Below are 23,453 nucleotides of genomic sequence, written 5' to 3'. Positions count from 1 at the left end.
AGTTGCCTTCTGGCCAATTTCACTTACACCCCACTGGCACGCGTTCTCGACAGTCGCCGCTGTTTTCGTCGCGTTGAAATTTTCATCTTTCAAATTAGTATCTTTCTACGCCGCACAAAAAGGGGAAAACTGCAGAAGGTCCAACGAAACAGAAGCGACGTTGGGTAGCGCGTACGAACGACAGAGACCGAGAAACTGAGACAAAAAGCAGGAAGTGTGCGCGGATAAAGATGTCATCTGGCGCTGAAAGAAAGGTGATTAAAGGATAACCGGCGAACAGTACACTCTATCCCCGTCTGAGCCCGTAACGATCCTGCGAGTTTCGACTAATTAATTTTCCTTGCCGAGCTAAAGGCGCGCGATCGATACAAGGGTGCTTCATGGAAATCGTCGCGATCTCCGACGTTTCAATATTGCGACGGATGATTATCTTTCAGACGTTATTTAAAATACTTTTGTGCGAACACACTGTTACGCCCGGTTATCGCTCTAATGACAAAAAAAAAGGAAAAGAAGAAAAGTTGTCCCGCTGATTGATTACGAAAGTGAGAAGTATTATAAAAAGCGAGAAATACAATATTCACGTAATCGAGACGACGGAAAACATGTTTGGCGAATAAGTCAACAAGCCTGAGAGCATTGCGGAAATATCCGCATGGAAACTAGAAATTAGAGTAGCAGACAAATCGCCTAACGAGAAATTTAATCTGATAGCCGTAGCGATGCGAAAAAAAAGATATGTTGTATTTTGTGACATGCAATTTTTCAGTTTCATGCGCACATCCTGTTACACGCCACAATGGTATCGCAAGTCGCATGTTCTTGTCCTGCTTGTAACAATAAAGCGAAATTCTTGCAAACGCATACAAAGGATCTACACTGCAATTTCCGCGAAATTAATGGCTCGCACTGACTTTTCCTTATAAAACTCGAGAGCTTTCAGCAATCTGGCTTTTCAAAATGATAAAGAAAGACCTCGCGCGCCGTTAATCTTTTTGGCATCTCCCATACTATATAACAATACAATTAGAAGGAAGCTAAGGTATATTATTTGCACCTGCGATTGCCGTTAACGAGTCCGATCTAAATGACGGCATAATACCGAATGAAGTGTTAAATGAAGATAAATATTAAGGGGGGGTTGATATATATATATATATCGAAGTAGCTTAAAGTAATGCCAATATAATGAGTCCGTTCTCCCCCGGCATTTGGGATATATTTTCCGCTAATTGGTACAAACTCGCTTGATTTCGGGGCAACTGGCTTAATAGCTTAGGCAGCGCACAATTATTGTAATGGCGCGGTAAACGAGCAACTCGTATTACGACGGGAGTTCCCAATCGGCTTAGTGCCGCAATAGAAGTGACATAGAGTTAAGACAATGCATGCGTCAAAACTTTCGTCTGATAGGGCGAGTTTAATAAGGTGGATCAAGTCAGACAATAAACCATACGCATAATTGATCTCGCGTCAACCTAAGCTGCCACCAACGTAAAACGAGTTCCACCCAATCATATTAATTGCTTAATATTGTAATGAGGCAAATCATTTACGGTTGATTAATGTATCGGCTAATTGCTTGAAATAGTTTTAATGTATTTAAGACAATTAATTCTGTCTCTTTCTTGCGGCTAAGTGCAAAAATTTATCATTTCTCGGCGAAGAATAACGTCACATAAAGATGAAAGATATCAAAAACATTTATAAGCCACGCTAATATAAGTAAAAATTATGGCAGAGATAATATCTCATTTTTCATATTCACTTTTGTTGCGGAAAATATAAAAAACTATCCATAAAAAAGAAGACAATTTAAAAATCATCAGGCAAAAAAAAAATACCGCCGTATAATATCGCATAAAAAAATCTTATTTTCATATATCCCATATGTTCGCAGGAGTCTAACATATTGCATCCGCTTTTCCCTTCGAATCTTGCAAAGTGTCAAAAATGTATTATCTTCTCGCTCTTCGCGGGCGATGTCACATTTTCCTTAAAGTAATAACTGCCGCGTAAGGCTCGCTCTCCCGTTCTTCCCCTGAAGTGGATGAAGTGAGATCATAATACAGCACGAAAACACAAGACGCGTTTCCCCTGTTCGGAACTTCTGTTCTTCGACACAATTTTCTCTTCCCGGTTCACGGTGACGTCCGCATTTGTAGTCCGCTGATCCACGGCAATCACAACTCTCGGATAAAGTACTAATCCGTTGTAAACCGTATTGACATTGCGAAGAGAGGGAAGGGGAGAGAAAGAGAGAGAGAGTCGTGACAGACCGGGGGACTACTAAAAAGACATCGAATGGTGAGAACAGTCAGGACGGGAAGAAAAAGACGGTGAAATAAAGGAGATGTGGCGAAGAGGAAAACCGATACAAAGTTACGGTCACCCGGAATCTGTTTAAAAGTCGACCGTGGGAAAAGAGCGGGCAAACAACCAATCTAACTATAAGATAGAATTTCCAGCGAGTGGAAAAGCGAAGTCGGCATTACTCCAATCTCCCGTCGCGTCTGTCGCCCCGCTCCTCCGTCGCTTTTCTCGAATCCGCAGATTACGATCAGAAGTCGTAAAAGACCGAGGAGAAGGAAATTTCTGCGGGACGTAATGGACTGTGCTCTCGCGAAGGATTGTCCGCGGGAACGTTAATAAAGTTCGACCGCGATTGAAGAATATTCGTCGCACGGGCAAACGTAGGAATCCAGCCGTACTTACTGCCGTTAAATTACTAGGTCATTTTGCGCGTCATCGTATCTTTCGAATATATATATATATATAAAGGGAAGTAAAAAAAAGTAGAGGGATTTTTTTTACTCCCGAATCGATTAAAAATATCTCTATTTTTACCTGTTCTGGTAATTTTAGCGATTTCACAAAGTAAAATGTAAATTTCGAAAAACGTAATAATTTTTGTAGCATTTGCGGGCGCTCGCTTTACGTATCACGACCGATTTCAAAAGCGCATTAACGAGTTTTGCTGTTAAATTGCGCTCTACCCGCATAAATAAATCTGCACGAAGTCGCATTAAAAAGTTGGCGGACGCGACGTGATATGAGATACGCGGTATGCTACGTACATTCGTTTGATTGCGATTACGAAAGCACGTCCGCAAACGCGAATGAAGTGCCGCGACAACTTCTACCGAAGTGTCAAACGATCGTGAAATTACGAGAGACTTTCAGGTAGGTTGCTAATAAAGACGGATCGATAATGAGCGAATGTACGATGCAGCATCCTCATCGAACCTTCGAGAGAGCCCTTGAGAATAGAAGGGTTGCTGAAAGGAGTGCGCGTGTGCACACAATAGCTCATAGAATACAAGATTTTCTCTGTGCGTCTTTTATTTGCATAAACATGTATAGCGTAGTGCATTAAGGTAGATAATGTCCGTCAAAAAAGCCGGTATAAATTACAGAACAAAATACACCACGCCGCGTAGTGAAGAGTAGAGCGGATGGATAAAGAGTGGATAGATAAATGAACGAAAACCGAAACATGACGTGCGATCACAAAGACTTTCAGCAGTTACAAAGAATCGCATCGAAGCGTGGAAATTGTTGACGGTAGCGTGCTGGAGCCGCGACGACTGCGTAACTTTTTACAAAATAATTACGAATACATATCTATATATATAGATATATATATATATATATATATATATATATATATATATATCCAGCAGTGGCTTTATACGAAACTTCGACAGAGCGGATCAATACGCCGCGCGTACGTTTGGAGCATTGTAAAACTTGCACGCGTGTCATACGGGTGCGTATAGAGGGGAATGACATGGAGGACACTCTCGAGGTGTTTAGCGTACGGCGCGCGCGATCAGCGCCGAGTGCATTGGATATCCAAAAGCAAATATATGATATTTATGGAGCGCATCAAGATTTCAAACACATTATAAAGTGCACGGGGCTCTCAAGCACTCGTATCGATACCTATAATGAATGGTGCAATCGAGCACGCGGTAGCGGCAGGAAATATATGTCGAAAACGTCACAGCAAACGGAACGTCAATTTGTTGAGCTTTCATAATCGATATCGACAAATCTCCCTCTCTCTCTTTCTCTCTTTCTCGCTCCGTAGCGATGTAATTCCTGAAGGAATCGAATAGTGCAGGACACTAAACAAAGACATTGCTGATGAGGAGCGAAGGACTGCGTGGATTAGGAGGTAACATAATGAAGCGCATCAACGTGGCTTTGCAGATGCCAGACACGCAAATGTTGCCAAATATGATTTTCTAATGCAAATGAGAATGTACGTGTATACCGTGTTAGAATGATATTTCGAGCGAAAGCAAAACACATTTGCAAGTATTATACGCGTATATAGCGCAAACGTGAATATAAATTGATAATGCAGTAACGAAATTGACATCGATAATATCAAATGTCACAAAGAACACATGTGTCCCTCGTAGCGCTGAAAGTTTCATTAAGACCGCGCTGTGTAATGCACTCGCAGCCCCCGATACGTCAATTACTCGAATTAGATCCTTGACGTTAGACAGCATATGCCGACGACGGCTAATCACGCGTACGTTTTTGATCGATAAAGTTCGTGGCGGGCAGATTGACTGCGTGGTAATCAACATTGACGAAGGTTTCGACAGTACCGCATGCATCGCGAAGACACCGAGGATGAGGACATCGAGTGCGGAGGGCAGTCCCGACGGGTTGAAAGACAGAGAGACAGGATGAGAGAGAGAGAGAAGCAAGAGGAGAGAAAGAGACACAGGAGCAGCAGGGGGTCAGGACACCGGCATCGGGAGGATGGGTCACACCGCCGTCGCGTCGAAGGGGCGCGTATCGACCGACTCGCGTACTGTCTGCCCCCCTCGTCCGCACCTCGTCCCAACCGTTCATACGTACCAACAGTGCGGACACAGTAGCGGTGCTATTACAGCGGTACCGCCCGTCTTTCTCGCTCTCTCTCGTTCCCCTCCAGACCATCCCGCCGCGCCTTACACCGTTCGTTTCACTCGCGGCGAGTCACGGCGAGCCCGGCCTTGCTCCTCCAGCGAGAGAGAAGGGTCCGCCCCGATAGAGAGCGTGCGGCACCGTGAGCATCATTGCATCCAGAATGGATCGTGTAAGTGTGAACGGCACGAACGGCTCGAGGACGGCGCGCGCGTTCACCCTCTCAGGCACGCTTTTGATCCGGCCGATTCGCGGCCAAGATTCAATGTGAGAGGGAAAACGAGTGGCCCCCGAGGAGAGCACTCGATGCGACCGTCGGCGAATTACGGGACGCGTTACGGGATGCTTGTTTATCCCGGTGTCGTCGTCGTCGTCGTCGTCATCGTCGTTATTTCCCCGATCGCGCCTTATCATTTCCCCGATTCGCGCGCCCGGATGGAAAACCCGAATCTCGCCAGACGGCTCGGAATAAATTATAACTGGCAGTTGCCGCAAGAGTGACGGTAGTTGCAGAAACTTCAGTATTATGTACGTGAAATGGGTCTCGAATATACCGAACAATTTAACTCGCATTAGGCTAACCTCTGTCGTGTAAGTCGCAAGAGGGAAAACTTGCCCGCGCTATCGTATTACATTTCGGCACCCCATTCATCGCGCTCGCCATTAACTGCGTTTATTTCGTCACGAGTGTCACCGGTACATTCGTGCAGTCGCGCCGGCGAAAGTTCGCGCTGTATTCATCAGTTTTGAAATGGAAACTTAATTGCGTTTTTGCGGGATATTAAATGTTGAAACAAAACCCGCGCCGCGGAAAACGACATTTGATCGCGTAAACAACAATAGTATTAAATAATTTTTTTGATATTTTTTTACGCGCTTAATCATCTAACGATGCACACACACGTATACCGTTAATAAAAAAATACTTTAGATATACGCCTAGAACGCCACACATGGGATTTACGCCTGCATTTAAATGTTGCGTGTGGAAACGCAAATATCGCGGGAGTTTGATATACGTTTTTCTCGGTCGCAAACTCGTATGCATGAGCGATAAACAACCACACCACGCGTGACCTCGTTACTGCAAAATGGCATAACATTATGATTACATTGCACAACGTCAATACACATTTCGAAATATTTGATCGACTTTTCAAAACACTTTCAACAAAGTCGAAATGTATATTCGCAAAACTTTAAAAATATTATTCGAATAAGTATTACCCGAGAAAAATATGAAACATTTTACTTGCCCAAATCTAAAAAAAAAAATAAAGAATTTATATAACATTAATAGTTATACGTCAATTGAAAATCGTGATTTGTACCTCGTTGTGAGCGCAATCAATGTTCGATGCGAAAAATATTAAAGATTTGAGAAAAAGACTACGCATACATACAGAGTATTCAAAACAACCCGATCAAATGTTATATTCTTGATTTCTAAGATGATTTTTCCTTTTGCAAAATTTTTTCCGTCGAAACTGTCAAGTGTTACGTTAGTCTTATGATGCGTTGCCATCCCTGCCTGTCCGTTGTACTGAATTCGTATGTGTGAGTAGTGCACTATTTTCATTTGTAACTCAAAAACTAAGCTTCGGGCATATTTTGCAAAAGAAAAAGTCGCTCAAGGATATGACATTTCAAAAATATCATGTTGTTTTGAATCACCCTGGCTGCATATCTCGAGCCGCTGGTATCACACTATAGGAAAGCAATGCCTTTGCAATGCCGACAGCGCGAAGTTCGATTGCTCGACACGTGATTCCGATTATATAAAGCTACCACCAATATGTACTAGAGTCGTTCGAGTATAATACGCGAGAAAATAAGAGGAGGAAATGCGCCCGTGGAGAAAATACGAAGCGCGTTACTACTTGCTCTTACGTGAATGGCAAAGTAGGGTAACCTAAAATCACGTTTCTCGCATAAGTTTCCATAAATGCGAAGCCTTTTTAGACGCAATAGAAAGCGGCGTGTGAAAAATGCGTACAGCAAAAATCAAGAATAATAGCGACACGACAAATCCAATAAAAATTTCGGGAAAATGTAGTAATCCACTTTATCACGTACAAAGCTGAATCAATGTGCATAAACACGCTAGAAAATTGCTGAATCATAAATGTAACAATTATTTAAACGATTTTATTTTTCACGAGCCATTTTACATTCATACTTTTTTTTAAATGTAGAAAATGTGCTTCAAAAAGCACAGAAATTACAGTGAAATTGTGCGAAGGACACTATATTTCATCGGAACCGAAATATACGCTTTTCTATTCTTAACAGGAAATTGATAACGAGTTCTCGCTTATTCATATCGCAGTCGATACTATTCAGCGCCGTGATGTAAGAACAAATCGTATTTCTCTCAAGGATTAACAAGCAAAATAACGAAACTGAATATTTTATGATGCAAGATATAAAAATAAATAACATTTTGATTTGCGTCACACAAAAGCGTCGTCAAAGTCAATTAACGTAATTTATAATTAAAAGGTTTCGTGCAAAACAAAATAGCAAATAGAATTCTAAATTTACAAAAACGTAATTTTACAATTTTCCTCGTCCGTTAACATATATCACGTTCAGCAATATACTCCACGCCGATTAGCAGTTCCCTAACAACCAAATAATCGCACACCGTAATGGTTACTGCGCTCTAATCTCCTCCGTACGAGTTGCCCGATGCGGAGGAAATTCAGCGCTCGAAACCTCCGCGCTGATAAACGTCCCTCCATCGACCTCGGCGTGGGATTGGTAGTTTCCGAGCTCCGAGATCAGACGGGGTAACCAATGTCCATAGGTATCCCTCTCGAAGTGTGTAGGATGCACTTCGCGCGAATTCAGGCCTCGTGCACGAAACATGCGACCGCGCTCCACGTTCGCCAAGTTCTCATTCATAGAAAACGCGAGGTGCACGCGCGGGGCACGGCACGGCAGTATTGTAAATTTGTAACTTTATACGACGGAGCGAGCTGTGGCGGGAGCGCCGTGAATTCGGTACGCGGCGGTTTCCTCGCGGGGACTCTCGGCCTTGGGGATGTGCCTCGTAAATATTCATTTCCCAGCGCAGGTTGTCGTACGACGCAAAAAATAGAGAGAGAAAGAAAGGGAGGGCAGGCGGAGTGCAATGGCACAGTCGTAAAAAGGATTGTAAAATTGCGCAACCGATGTTCCGCCTTCGTTTGCCGCATTACGGTGGAAAAATATATTCGAATTCGCGATTACCGCAAGACATTCGCGCAAGGAACCGAGGAATGCATCAAATTAGACCGCTTGCGCGGAATGAAAATGGCTCTGAGACTCGCTCGTCGTCGACTACATAGACGAAAATAACGCGGTCTAATCTTGAAGTGCGGTGTAAATTGACTGATTAATTAAATAGCGACTTATCTCCGCGTAAAATATTTTTGTCCGGTAGTTGACGTTAAACCGAGTATGTGCCTAAATGTCTCAATTGTTCTGCAACCACTTCTGCTGGAAAGAATTTAAATGACCCGAGAAAATTCTTGAATGTAATTAAAGAAATAGCTCAGTACGTTAGCTGCGCGCTTCACGTGAACGTGCGAAAAAAAACACGCAGATTTATGTACCGTGTGATACACGGTATCAAAAGCAAGTAACTTTAACCACCAGAAAATTGTTAGACCGTAAGAATAAACTGTAATAAGCTAAAATTGCGGCGCCTACCTTTGGTTAGCGGCGTAATCGCGGCGGATTTACTGATAAAATGTTAAATTTCTCGGTTCTTAATCCCGTTTTCGATGGGAAAATGAGAGAACCGGATCCTGCGCTAGTATCATCATGCCGAGATTGCATTGCGTGAAGCTGCAACTTCTCCGTCTGCTAGTTCTCGCACCCGTCTTTGCTCCCCCCCCCCCCCCTTCCTCCCTTCTCTTCTCATACCATCGTCTTTCTCGTAGCGCTGCAAAACTTTGTACTTTTGGTAACGAATGAAAGAGCAACATCGCAGCTATATACTTGACGATTCACCGAGAGCTCCTGAAAGCTTCTCCGGCAAACGCAGCATAAAATATCGGACCCTTTAAAACGCCGCACGAAAAATAACGAGGAAAATCCTACTTCTGAAGAGTACCCACGTTAGCTACCTGGAATTTCCTGTCATTTTCTGTTCTCTATTTATATCCGAACAGGGTGAAAGGTGTATCGATCGGCGAACGGCTATAAAAATGCGCGCGAGTCTTTTGGTTGAAGAGAACGAGATTTAAAAGCCGCTCGAATGAAGCCTTAACAGGTCTTCGGCGGTCCAAGTTTTTGGAGGGGGAAGTAAATAATTTATGGAAATGGTGTTTTCTTCCCACCTCGATAAAAAATGAGAACGCGTGAAGGGAATATCCGCTGGTACCGGTATAAAAATGGAAGCTCGTCATACACGGTCGGCCACACGGAACGTCGTTGTAAGTTTTTAACGAAAAATTCCGAAGTTTTCCGCGTTCCAAGAGAGACGTTGATTCTTCTCGGAGAAGAATGAGATGGAAGTTTGAGAGGTATTTCAAACGTCACGCCGGAGGGAATGATGGAAGAAGAAGCGTTCTTACGTTGAAATTAACGTCCGTTGCGAATTCTATAAATTTTTAAATTAGAATGCTCGAAATAACAGTGTTTACCAGAACGTTTTATTGAATATTAAACTTATATTGCTCTACAAAACCGTGAAGTACTTCTTTTTATAAATATCATGTTTTCATTTTCAAAATTTGCTTGAAATAAAATGCAAATTATCTATAATAATACCGCAGACTCGCTGTCTCCAATTCGAAAATGAGATAAAATTGAATTGTAGCAAACTAAATTAAACTAGGATAAAACTGTGACACAATTATTATTCCAAATATATATGCGGGTAAATAAAAAATTGCTTTACCGCATTTCCATGGAAATCGAATGTTCATGTTGCAGCAAACGCGTCAAAGAGACACTGCGGGAGTGCCGGCAGTACGTTTCGCGCGTGCCCGAAATCGCAAAGCGAATCCAAACTTTCGTTCTGCCGGAAGTTACATCTCGACAGCCTCGACTGCGGCGTTACGCTACGCGTAACGGCGAGACATTAATTCCAACATTTCGAGCGTTTCGACGGGATCCATTCGCGGTATAAGCGCGGAACCCGGGTGAGCACTCGTAATGGCGCGATACGAGCTTTTCTGACGTTTCGAAAGCGGCACGAGAGCCATTCGATTTCCGCCGAGTGCATTAAAATCTCCATCGACCGCCGGCTTGTTTATTTACTACACCGAGTTACGGGAAACGCGATGGCATTCGTTTCTTTGCGAGTCCATTCCGCAGGATATCGCGCGTATCCTTCAGTGAGCGCCAGCGAAGACGCGCGATTTCTCGTCCGAGCGCAGATATAACATCCGGTCGATCGGCTCGTTTGTCGCGTAAAGCCGACGATGTAACTCGGAAAGGGTCGTTTCGATTTTTACCTCGACGCATCTCGACAGCAATCCGATAAGGTTCTTCTGCTAGCGCGGAATCGATCACACGGACGAATTAGCTTCGTTACATTTTCCCCCTTTTACGAGAAAAGCAGCGGCAGCTTATTACATTGTTACATCCCGACAGACTTTTTTTTATTAACACTAAAAAGGGGATTGTGATATTTATATATCGCAGTGATCTCTTGAGACGGAGTGCTCCATATAGGATTCTATTGCTGCTTAAGATTGAAAAGCATAAAAGCATATAAAAGTAAAGTAATAAAAGAGAAAGATATTTCCACGACACATATAAGAATCTTACTGTAACAATAATCTTGTGGAAGAGATCTCTGTCTTATGTATTTCTTTGTATAAAAGTGAATGATTTAAAAATGCATCAAGTTGGAAAAGTTTAAATAACAAAACTCCGTCTTCCAGACACTGTTAACTAGACTTTAACGAGTGAATCGCTGGGGGATTTTTTTGCACAGAGCTGAAATATTAACAGCAATTAACATATATTATTAAGGTAGAATGTTAGTGTAAACGCTATCTGAATAATTAATGATACTATTTAAATTAATTAATGTTAGCCATCTGTTTAAGTAGACTGTCATTAAGTTAGAATTTTATGAAAGTAAGATTGATATTTGACATTCGACTCGCGTTAACTTTCGTAAAGTTCATGCCGCGAGATGGTGAAATTCTCGGCGCAGCGGGTTATTCAAAGCGAGAATGAACGAGTTGTCTTCCACAGACGAAAGACGCTCCGCGACTCGAGGTTTCCTCGCAAAAGACTGCTAGATAATTGTACACGAATGCAACCACCGCCTGAGTTCCGGAGAACTCGCGAAGATTACAAATACGGCACACTAATTGGGGCGGCTTCCGCGTATCTTGCTATGCTCGCCGACTGAGCGTCAAGTCGAAACCTCGAAAGCCCGAGGTTTCCTCGCGGGATATTTAAAGGGGAGCGTACGCGTCCTTTGACGGTTTTTAATTTTCAACGAGGTGTGGCCAACCGGGAAATTAACGCACCGCGTGCTGCAATTAACTTGCCTCGCCGGCAGATAAAACGAACGGACAAACAGTATTAAGCTGTACTTCAAATAGCACTACGTCGTCTTCCTCGCGATCTTTAGTAGAAGTTTCTATTCAACGCGGATTCAATGGATTCACTTTTGCATGAATAATTAAATATCAGCGGCACAAAATGCATTTTTATAATAGATTTATCTAAATTATCGATGTAATAACGATAATCCGATTTTCTCAAATTGGAGCCTGACCTTTCGGCGTCGCTTTTCAGTGAAGATCAGCCGCGCCGAGAGCGGGCTTTATCAATGGCGCATATTCCGAAAAAAGATCGTGTTAATGAAAGAATTACAGCGATGTAATCGCGACGAGAGTTATGCGAGAGATAGAAGCTCACGGTAATTGGGCCAGAGCATGACGGACACGACGTTGTATAATTTAAAGATTAAGGCCAAGCCCCCGCAAGTATGGCGCGTGCGTCCACGATATATTCACATCAACGCAAAGCGGTCACGCCTTCGAGCACACGGTATACCGCGGGCGACCGTCTCTTGCGCCCAGGTGTATTAGCACCATCTTAATTAAACCCATGCATCCGAGATTATCCAAACCGATTCTGTCCTTCTCTGCGCATTACCTTATTCCCTATGTACTCCCCATATATATACGTCTATGATAATATATTGCGCGGAACACATAATTGCAGTCTAAATTTTCGGTTTACTTATGAGTACAGTGCAAACATCCAAGGGGGCTAATCTGCATATCTCTATCGCTGCGGCAGAAAAAAAAGAACTCCGGTTCAAGCGTGCGATTAAATTAAACCATACAAATATACGCTAAATAATAGAGTACATTCGATAATTATAATCGGAAATACAGTAATGAATAATTTTATTGCGAATAAAGTAATAATTTATATTGCGCTCGTTATTAATATACACAGCGTGAAAATTACGTTAAGTACACGAGGAGCCGTGACACACTCGAGGAAAATCGAGGCAAACATCGAGGATTATGGCATATCCGCTCGGACTCATTCTGTCGAGTGGATCTCTTTCTCTCGCGTTGCGGGTTTCGTGAGCGGACTACACGAGATTAGTGTTTGCCGTTCCTGAAAGTCCGATGGAAGCCGCGAAAGAGACTTATCAAAGTCCTTCCGTCCGCAACGTAAGAAAGAGCGAAGGATGAGAAGCAGATGCGGGGGCGAGAGAGACGAAGGGGAAGACAGAGACTTTCATCGGATAAAGTTCTTTGCGGCTTCGGAATCGGAGAAGACAGTCGTCGTGGACGTCACTCGCTCGTTCGACCATGACGACGGTGGATATTTCGACAGGCCATAGATCAATATTATTTCGCGAAAGAGCTCGCCTTCGGAATCGGAAAGAACGCGGAGAAGTCGCCATCGCGCGTGCGAGTCCTCCCATGAAAGATACATGCGTCGAAGAGCCGGCGCCGACGTGGCCACATACATCTTCCGTATAAATGATTCCGATGTGTGCGCGGTAACCGGCGCGATCCCAGCTTGCAAACCGGCAAACAAAGGTGAAAAAGAATCGCGCTTCTGCCGAAGAGCATTTCCCAACCGTCCGTTTATCTATCACGCCAATCCGGCCCACGAAATTGGCGACGCGATTCTGGTTGCACCGAAATATCGATAAGACAACATGATTGATAATTTTTGAAATATATACTCACGATTGGTTACAGATATTTTCGCGATAATCGTGCGGATTTAATCTAATAAGTCCCATACAATGCTTCTGATAATACATCATTTTTTATTGATAAATCGAGAATCGATAATTTTTGTCCGATGATTGCATCGGTGAGCATAGTTTCGCATTTTATAATTATTAATCGCATTTGCGTGCCAATTGCAAACGTCTGCGATGACTATATGTTATTTATAACGCTTAATCGCTAAACCGATATTACCAATTTATCGGATTTTGACAAGAGCTTAGCTATGATTAATGCGCGTATACATATTTATCATCTGCCAGCGGAATGATATAATGGAGAACTTAGTATTTAACGTAGTCATATGAATCAGCGATAATCCGTGATAGAAATCAATTTCTAATGGTGTTGGACAATGCAGTTAATGATTTAAACTCACAATCAGAGTAACGCGGTCACGTCAAATTACGCGACTGAACTTCGCGTATTCAGAAAGTAAACGATAAAAATCAGATCCGTCCCGAATTATAGTGACATCTGATATTCCATGCGCACGTACCGCATAGCACAAAATCCAAGTTTTGGCAGTCAGACTTTAGTGACTACTTCCAAGTTTCTGCCTCCGTTACTTCCGCTCGATATAGACGGGGTGAAAAAGAGGGGATTCTTCGTGGAGAAACTCACAAATATATCTTTTCCGAAGATGTATTTTCTTTCCTCTGTTGAAAAAATGCCTGCCGATCCTGTCGCGCACTTCAACAGCGAGAACACTTAAAGTGATACGATGAAGCTACACAACACAAGGGACACGTGGATAGACACGTGAACAGAGAATGGTCTGCCTTATCTTTTTCGCTGAAGAGGCGTTGAATCGTCACCGTAAATTCACTACATCGTCATCCAAAAATTATACAATATTTGCATACATAAATCACATAAAAATCTAAATAAAAATTTAAAAAATATAATTTTTTCTTTATATCAAACAAACTTTTTATTACGCTTTTTATTTTTTATAAAATTTTATGTTTGCTACAAAAGTGTTTTTAAATATTAAAGTTTCCAATTTATCAAAAAATCTGTCATTGAAATTAGCGCCGAAGATTTTGGGACATTGTGTTCATTTGTGGAGACCATTTTCCTGCAATGCTTCATGATTATAGCGCATCTTGCGTTGTGTAGGTGTAGCAGTTGTAATTACGCATATCTCGTGGGGTGTAACAAATGGCACCACAGCGTAATGTGGCATAATTCACTTCAATGTCATGTTACATGGAGCTATCATTTCAAGTGGAGATAATTAACGTCTATCAACCTGTTTAAAAATGAATTTCAATCCTATCGATCTTGCAATTTTTACTTCTTCATCAACCATTTGCAGCAATTGTTTCCAACAATGCACACCGAGAAAGTGAAATTTTCGCGAAATTATTGTGTTGCGCCTTTGACAGTATATGAAATACCGTTTAATTTGCGCCGTTAATTGCGAGAATGCGTTACATTGCTGCCTTTCTCTTGAACCGTTATCACGTAATTATCCTGACAAGACAAACGCCATCATGTCTGACTTGATCTGACGACGTCTGACTCAGCCGCGCTGTATATATTTCGGATGCTTGCACACAAGAAACACCGGCGCGCTAGCGGCAAGAAAGGAAGGATTACTGTAATCATGAAGGATGGTGCAGAAACTTGGCGTCTCGAGTTACACACTCTCTAATGACTTTTAAACAGACGCACGACCCGCTACATGTTTGCTCGACAGATATATTTTATGTTTTGACCCTCGGAGGGGCGGAACTTTTACGCCATATCTTCCCTTTGAGATCCACGCGGCGAACTTTGTTTCAATGTTAAACAAAAGAATCTTCATCAAAGATTTTGTTTGTTTTACTTTCCGTTTGTATCTTTTGTATTCCGGCGAGCGTAGATCCCTCGATATTGCAACGACTTTCGCTTCGCGCACTGCCGAGAAAGGCTTTATCGCGGCTCGCGTTAATCAAATTACACAGTCGCAGGAAGAAAAGGCGAAACGTTTCTGTATTCTACATCCGCATTACCGACTTACTCCGCAACTCTCCCCAGACGGCGAGAAGAACCAACAAACAGCAGATAAGCTGTTCAGTGGATCGTGTAGGGATACAAATACGAAGGAAATTTCCTCGGGCGTTCTCCAAGATACGTAACTGCTAATCATCAAAGCATCGTAGAATTCTGCGAAATTACGTAACGGAGAGAAGCTCGGCTGATTATTAATATCGTATGATTCGCATTTCGGTTAACAACAATGGAGCGAGCTCCATGGAAATCCAGAGCGAGCAGCTCAAACGCGCGAGCAGATTTTACTCAGAAACGAGAAGCGAATCGTCGCGGATTTTCCTGCGAGACCGGCGCCCTATGTTCGAATTAATCACGTCGCGCGCGAGGCGCGTGTCACCGTAGTGGACACATCGTTGGAAGCCGGAAATACAGGATCATCCTACGCAGAGCTATTAGTCATAGCCCCCATGTGACGACCGGAGCGAAGAGAAGCATACAATCGCTCCGGTGCTCGCATTATCCGTCATCGTGCCCGAAGGCTTCCAACCCGGCTTGTCCTTTCACGACGTCGACCCTTTCATTTTCAAGATGAAATTTCCATCGACGATCGTCGGTAACGTAAGACTTCGCATGAAATTAGTAGCTTCGCCGTTCGTGTGTGAATCAATAGCTTTAAAAAGAATCTTGAATAATGAACGTGCGCAGCAAATAGCAGTTTAATATTGAAACAATTTGATTTAAAAAATTCGATTAGAGAAACATCAGATGGTGATAAATTATTATAATAATTATTGTATAATAATATCAATTTTAGCAATTTAATTTAATTTAATTTAATTTCGAAATATTGCCAATGAAGATTTCAGTCATCAAGAGTCATTATCATAAAGTTTTTAACGAAATGTCTTGCTTATTTTTTTATTTTGAAATAATCTCATTATCGCGAGACGCGCGATCTCGTTTCTGAGTTCTTGAACAATTTTACGATGAGATGAAATCACCATCCATCTCAGTCGGATGAGTATTAAATCTCCTTTCGTCAAAAACACGTGGGTCATACTCGTCTAACGCTTCATGCAGCGCAATGTCGTATTTTACAGCCATCTCGTAGACTATGAGAAATAGGAACAGCGGCGAAATAAAACGAGGAAAGACATCGCGCAAATGAGGGATGCGCAAATCCACGTCAAGTCACTACGAGTCGGAATAATCCCAGCTTATGCACCATCGTCCGGGAGTGCCTTTTTTACTCTTTTTTTATATATCGTGACGCTCGGGACGCGCAAACGTAGCGGCGATTTAACCGGCAGTATAATCAGCATGGTCGATTATATAGCCGCCATTACTAGGTGCGCAACTAAGTTTCCGGGTTTCACACATGAATGGCGCTAACGATACATGTAGTCGATATACATGTCTAAAGTTGTGTTTTTTTATTAACTTGGACATCTGTCAACAATAACCAGTTATAATACCAACACATATCGCAACGCAAAAATTTTTTTTCTAACAATAAAGATGTCGAGTTTTGTGCCAACTAAACAGCATTTGCGGGAAGCTTTGCTTTTCTGCTTCAACTTGAAAGAAAATGCAGCTGAAGCAGGTCGTTTGCTTAAGAAAGCCTACGGCAAACATGCACCATCGAAAACTACCTGTAAAGATTGGTTTAAACGCTTCAGAAGTGGCGATTTCGACACTGAGGACAAGGAGCGCTCCGGAAGACCAAAAACATTTGAGGACGCCGATCTGCAAGCGTTATTGGATGAAAATGATACGCAAACACAAGACAACAACAACTGATAAATTTGAACCATGCATTGCTCGAAAAACGGCCAGAATGGGACACGAGACACGAACGAGTAATATTGCAGCACGACAACGCTCCGTGCCATCGCACTTCCATCGTCCAGGACACCATCAAAACGCTGAAATGGGATCTGCTACCGCACCCGCTGTATTCACCAGACCTGGCCCCTTCCGATTATCACTTGTTCCGGTCGATGGCGCATGGCTTGGCTGGGCTACACTTGGCCAATTTCGAAGAAGTGCAGAATTGGTTGGATGAATGGTTTCGATTCAAAGACGCGTCGTTTTATCGTCGCGGTATTCATGTATTGCCAGAGAGATGGCAAAAATGTGTAGCTAGCGAGGGACGATATTTTGAATAAACCGTTTTTTGTATTTCTCTTGAAATTTTCCATTTTGCATTGATAAAAAAAACCCGGAAACTTAGTTGCGCACCTAGTAAAAGCTCTCAAAGGCCGTCAATAAGCCGAGCTTATCGCTTTTCATTCGCTCTAATTGCGTATTATGATTCAATTGCGGCCTGTACCGGCGGCAACGGCGGGACGCTCGCTCAAAGCGGCAAACGTAATAATGAGTGTGCGTCGAATGAAATTGAATCTCGCGTCACCGCCGCGTCTACTATCAGTCGATTACTCGCTCGGGCGGGACGTAAGTGAATACCGGACAATCTCGCCGCCGGGGTCCGCTGCAGATCAAGTGGATCCATTGCGTTCGACGACTAGACCGCGATTGTGCATCGAAGACGACGACGACGACGGCGACGTGGTTCGATTAAGTACACTTGATTTCGCAAGAGCATCGTTTCAGAACAGCCCTCCATCATGTCGAAACTCGCCCGTCACCAACCGCTCGTCCCCAATTATACCAAGTGCGGATCTAACTTCCACCACCAATAGAATTTCCTCCTAGACAGCGGAAGTCGCCGGCAAATATCGAAGAACAGATTGCCCCCTCGTTTGCCTCGACTAAGAGATGCAAGTGCGATGCCCAGACTAGCTGCTTTACGATCCCAGGGGTGCATCCGTGAATTTATCGTACTCTCAGGTAGGGAACACGCGCCGTAAAACGAACGACAGTTTAATACGAGACAACCGCCCGCGCGTCTCTCTGCCGCGTCGCCGAGAAATCGAGCGAATACGCCCGAATCGGGCGCGGTCCGGGACAAGTGAGCGGATGTCGAGATTTTATGGGCGTGAACGAGAAGACGGAAATTGATAATCTGGAGAAACGAGAGAAGAATGATCCATCATTTGACATTTCAAGACTTTCATTGTCTGTCTCTCTTTTCGCAAGACAGCGTCATGGCAACGTCAATGTCTCTCGTACATCGACGCGGAAACAATCCTGTGTAAAATAATGCCAGCATCACCAATGTCAATGTGTTGGTCCCTCGTGTCATGTTCACCGCGTGTCATGAAATTGGCAATTTCACCTAAATTGCTCGCGTTTCGATGATAACAATAACAATAGAGCTAGACGAATTTTAGCGAAATACATCGCGGCGGCACGGGAGAGTTAGGTCAAAGGGAGATAAATCGTCGGGCGAGTTCAAAGGGCACCTCGACGAGAGACATTTTCCCGCGAGAGCGACGAAGCGCGACGGCGGCGGCGGGCGCATTAAACATTTCAATACGAGGTCGGAGAGCGATAAGATCGATCGTTCTTTATCGAGCCTGCGGTGGGCGAAGCTAAAGCGATAAGGCGCGCGGAAATGTCGGTTACGGGCGACTTTTTACGGTCGCTGTCGTCGGTTTTATTTCGCTCCGCTATGATGATATTCTCGCGTCGTTCTACGTAAACACCGAACGCGATTACCGGATGTCGAAATCCCAGGAGTGTCGTACTGAAGGAAGAAGGGCCGCTGACCTGCGTGCCGGTCAGCTATACAGCTGATACGTTAGACCACCTTCGAGCAGCAGAAATATGCAAATGCGGCCTGCATTCCCGGTGGAATATCGAGCAGGTATAATGTCGGGAGCCCGGCTCCTGTAGCGGACACCTGCGCGTCGGATGTATCGACAGTTATCTCATCGGGATCGGGTATTCGCGTAGAAGCTGCAACTCCCCGTCGTTCGTAACAACAACGCGTATCAACGTCCGCATAGAATGAGAAAGGAAATTCAATATGGCGACAATAGAGCCCGCCGGCACAAAGCGTCGCCGTGTGTACACACACATTCTCTCTCTCTCTCTCTCTCTCTCTCTCTCTCCCTCTTCTCTGTCGATTCTCACTTTGACTATTCGCGAAGAATTTCACGAGGGTCACATTTTTATATCTGAAGGACGTCACGTGCTTACTTTGACTCTTTGAGCGTGCGGCAAACGAAATTTCGCGACTAAACGGCGTTAAGTTGTCCCCGTCGAAAGGTAATCACGCGTTTCGATATAACAAGTAGGAGCAATAGAACATATTTTTAAGCAATTAACAATAATTATTTCTTTCTTCATATTCCGGTACAAACAATTACGATCTGAAAAGGGATAAAAATTATCGCCAAATATAATTACGAAAGCTGTGAATGCAACTGAATTTCTTATTGTTAAAATAATAATATTGAACAGGAGGAGCTTTCTTGTGTGTGTGTGTGCGGAGATGTTTCTTGAAAAATCCTTATCACGCGTCGCGAATGCATCGCTGGAAATTTTTCACGAAAACTCTTATCGACTTTACATCAAGCTTCTTAAGATATTGCAACCCGTTGCGACCTGTTAAACCCGCCACCGCGTCTTTGAGGAAACTCCGGCGCCGCCGCGCTAAATATTTAGCATCGAATAGGGATGGATCAGAAAAATGGAGTTCATTAAAAAGTCTCTCCGAGAGCTTTGCCTTTCTCGCGACGTTCCATTCGTAAATCCCCCTCGTGGGACTCCTTACATTAACAAATCTTTCTATTCGCAGAGAGAAGTTGAGATTATGCATCGAACCGAGATGGAAATTGTTACGATCGCAAATAGTAAAATGCAGTCGGAAATTCTCTCGGGTGCCGGTGCCCTCGGAAGCCATACTTTCGCAAACAAGAAGGAAATCACGAAATATCTGGGATAAATCCGCCGGGGGTGAGTATTATTTCGTTTACAGCGCGTCGCGAGTACCACAAATTTTTACGCTTTGCAGATGTTTAAAGCTACTTTTTCAGTTCTCGTCTTGAGCTCTCAACTAGTTTTCACAGCGGTAAAATGCAAGCACTCGGACGAGTGCTCTTTCCGCGAGGACATGCTCTTTCCGCTAAAAGAAAATATTTCTAATATCTAGTATTAGAGGAATGTTCCACTTTGCACCTTTAAGAACATATAATAACAGCCGCGGAATAAGATCGTTAAATTGAAAAAGATTTGTGAAATATCGCAGCTTTTGAGATAAAATAATTTTTAAGATCAGACGGATTCCTTAATGTTCCTAGATTCGTGAAACTCGATAAATTGTATTTCGTACAAATTAACTTTGCCGGGAGGAAAGTCGGCGAAGAATTATCGGGATGTCTGTAATCGCGTGTATGACTCTAGAGTGTAGAGCTTCCTAACTCGTTCCCTCGTACTTAACTTTTAATCGCTTTAGGAGTCAATATCAATAACTTACTCTCGCGTGAATTGCAAGGAGTGTCAAGAAGAGAAAATAGCGAAATATCTCTCATTACGTGCTTCCGACTACTGACCTAAAGATAACATAAATAGTAAGTGTATCGAAGTGATATAAATATGTGCCGTGGAGAAGTGATGAGAATTAAATACTCAATTATTAAAATGCAAAAAGCGTACAATTGCGGTGAGAAATAAAACGACTTTAAATTTGCACCACTTTCAAAGTTCATGCATTGCTCTACCAAAATTATCCCGCCATCGTTCAGATTATATTCGCAAGCACAAATGTTTAAGCTTCGATTTTTCGATGGTGGTAACAGCATTGTGGAAAATCGAAGGCATGGCGCGAAGGACCCTACAAGCGGATGGATTTTATAACAGCTTTCCGCATTGGCGTCCGAAATAACGTTGTACAGATCGTGACATGCACAGGCCTTCCTCCTCTCTTTTTCTATCTCTCTATCTCCATCCCTATCTTTCCCACTTCATCGAATTTATACCGGTAACGCATTTTCCACTGCTCCACTTCGTTCGCTTCCGGAAAACGAAGAAATGGAGTTGGATCTGGGAGAAAATAGTGAATGCGATTCGCGAAGGTACAAAACTTGACATTAAATTTTCAAAGTTAAATATTATGTGAAAAATATTAAATAATTTAAAAAGTATTGAAAAATAATAGATTTATAGCAATTAAAGGCACCAGTGGAAAAGGGAAAAATTAGCAAAATCAATAATAATGTGTGTGACATGATGTCGCTACATATTGGCATAAAAAATTTTTTCAATATACTATAATCTTTTAAATAATAAAAATTTTCTTGGTTATATGTTTATAAAATATTTACTAGCTTCAACTTGTGCCTATAAATATTCCTTCGGGAAATACACGAGGATGCATTTCTAACCATACACGCTCTAACAATTTTATAAAGGAACGTAAAAGGGTTGCTTTGCGCCAAAGATATGTCCCCTCTGATTGACCGGTTTCACTCGAAATCAATAGGGGCTCGACCGCTCCCTAGTATGCTTTATATTGAACCGCTTAGTATATAGAGCACCTAACCAAACACATACATAAAATAATCATAGAGAGATGAAATCTGCATACACAGTTCTGCATAACCAAACTCTCATTTAATTAGGCGTCAGTTTTCATATAACAAACACTGTAAATTTCAAATATTAATGAATTTTAATTTATAATTGTAATTAAGGGGAATCTGTGGTTTTTCTTGTTTTCTAAAAATAAAATATATTTGTATTAAACCATCCTCGAAGAATTAAGTTGATAATGCAATTCCGATAATGCAAATCGATATCGAAACTTTTATATTTGGAATTTATTCAACAATTCGCGGTTATAACGTCCTTTTTTTAGCAGTTTTATTAATCTCAAACAATCGACCGCGACGAACATCATCGCTTATCTCTAAAATATAAAACATGCCCTACTTTTTGATGCTTTTTTTACACGGCCATCAATTCTCCATTATTTACGCGAACAACTCTCTACCACGCCCTTCGTTACGTTATCCAACGATAACGTTCGAGGAATTGGCCGAGTTGACTCTTGAACACGTATCCTATGTTTCACTACATTTATAAAAACAAAGTTATAGTCTTGATTATATGATTAAATAATGAATTTTCTTCACTGATCGTCTATGCGCGTAATGTGTGAAGATGTTTACATCTATATATGTTGGGTTGTCCATAAATATAAATACATTTTACAATTGCTTATTTAGGACGAATGCGCAACTTTAGACAAAGATCATATCTGGCAACCTACATTCACATCGCCGCAGCTCTTTTGTAATTAGGGCTCTATTGATGCGATTCTATTTTGGAATGGTCTAAAATAGAGAACCAGAATCGTGACAAATAGGATTGATTAAGTCTTCCTTTTTTCTCTTAAACATAAATTCGCTTCCAAGTAAATTATTAAATTTTTCGTCAATAAATCGATAGACATACATTTCTCTTTAAAGCAATATCAAATTTTGTGAGTTGTGCAATGTATATTAATTGAGAACAGTTTAACCAAAATTTTTTAACATATTTTATATATTTATATATTTTTTAAACATTTTAATATTTTTTTTGCCATTTTTCATTTTCTTCTCACTTCAACCTACTTTCAGTTCTTCATGCAACAATCATCCATTCCAAATATAGTCTTCGTGTCAAGTGCTATTATTTACTTGATGTATGTACGATATTACAATTGTTATTCTAAAAATATCGTGTCAAACGACGACAGCTGGTACGTTTCAGCGCACGACGCGGTCTCAGTATTTATATATTCAAAAGGTAAAATCGCGTACATATACGCATAGATGAAATGAAATTCTCGGCACAGTCAAAGTTTGCATTATGCACACGTAAAACACTTTTTGCTAGAAACTGCACCTGGCGTCTGCAAGAACACCAAGCGTGTTCGGCCAGTACCTGTTCTACTGGACGATGCTAAAAAACGGACGTCAGTTTCAAGTGGCAATGGAATTATAATTATATTCCTATGCGTATGAATTGCAAATGCACATTGTTTCTCTTGAAAAAGCTACTTGAGATACGCGCATTAAAAAACATGCATGCTCATAGCAAAACTGTATTTTAAACCAGTTATCTGTTTTTATGGACGGAAAATAAAAGAAACAGAGTGCTGCATTAACGATAAAATTACATAAATTATTAAACTGCTTGACTAATCTAACGCTTTAATTTTTTAAAATCTTTACTAAATTTCCAAAGATAAAAATATCTAAAGAAAAACAAATAAAGTATACTTTCGTTAGACAATGAATATGGATCAATACCTTGATCGTTTATTTCCTCGATTCACGCACACACCTATATAACAGCTTTTACGTAAGATTTATATCAACTTAATCTTTTGTGCGACGACGCAATAGATATATACAGTATCGGTGGACA

The 23,453-nt window shown here is 42.0% G+C and overlaps 2 protein-coding genes across 13 annotated transcripts in view; one reads left to right on the top strand and one right to left on the bottom strand.

The window, feature by feature from the left end:
• LOC105668304 (deoxycytidylate deaminase-like) overlaps positions 1-23,453 on the top strand; it is a 240,138-nt gene that overhangs the window by 162,764 nt on the left and 53,921 nt on the right. Inside the window, exon 1 of one of the 7 annotated variants that reach the window (XM_067359253.1) lies at positions 19,651-19,994. The exons of the other annotated variants lie outside the window; for them this stretch is intronic. The gene's annotated coding sequence lies outside the window, so the exon portion shown is untranslated. Of the gene's footprint in view, positions 1-19,650; positions 19,995-23,453 lie in introns of those variants that run through there. 7 annotated transcript variants of the gene reach the window in all.
• Positions 1-23,453, bottom strand: part of rg (rugose) — a 284,521-nt gene that overhangs the window by 247,277 nt on the left and 13,791 nt on the right. The gene's annotated exons all lie outside the window — the stretch shown is intronic.

The sequence above is a fragment of the Linepithema humile genome, chromosome 7 (assembly GCF_040581485.1).
Source record: "Linepithema humile isolate Giens D197 chromosome 7, Lhum_UNIL_v1.0, whole genome shotgun sequence".
NCBI lineage: Eukaryota > Metazoa > Arthropoda > Insecta > Hymenoptera > Formicidae > Linepithema > Linepithema humile.
Note: the sequence above shows the minus strand (reverse complement) of the source record. Positions and strands in the feature narration are given on the sequence as shown.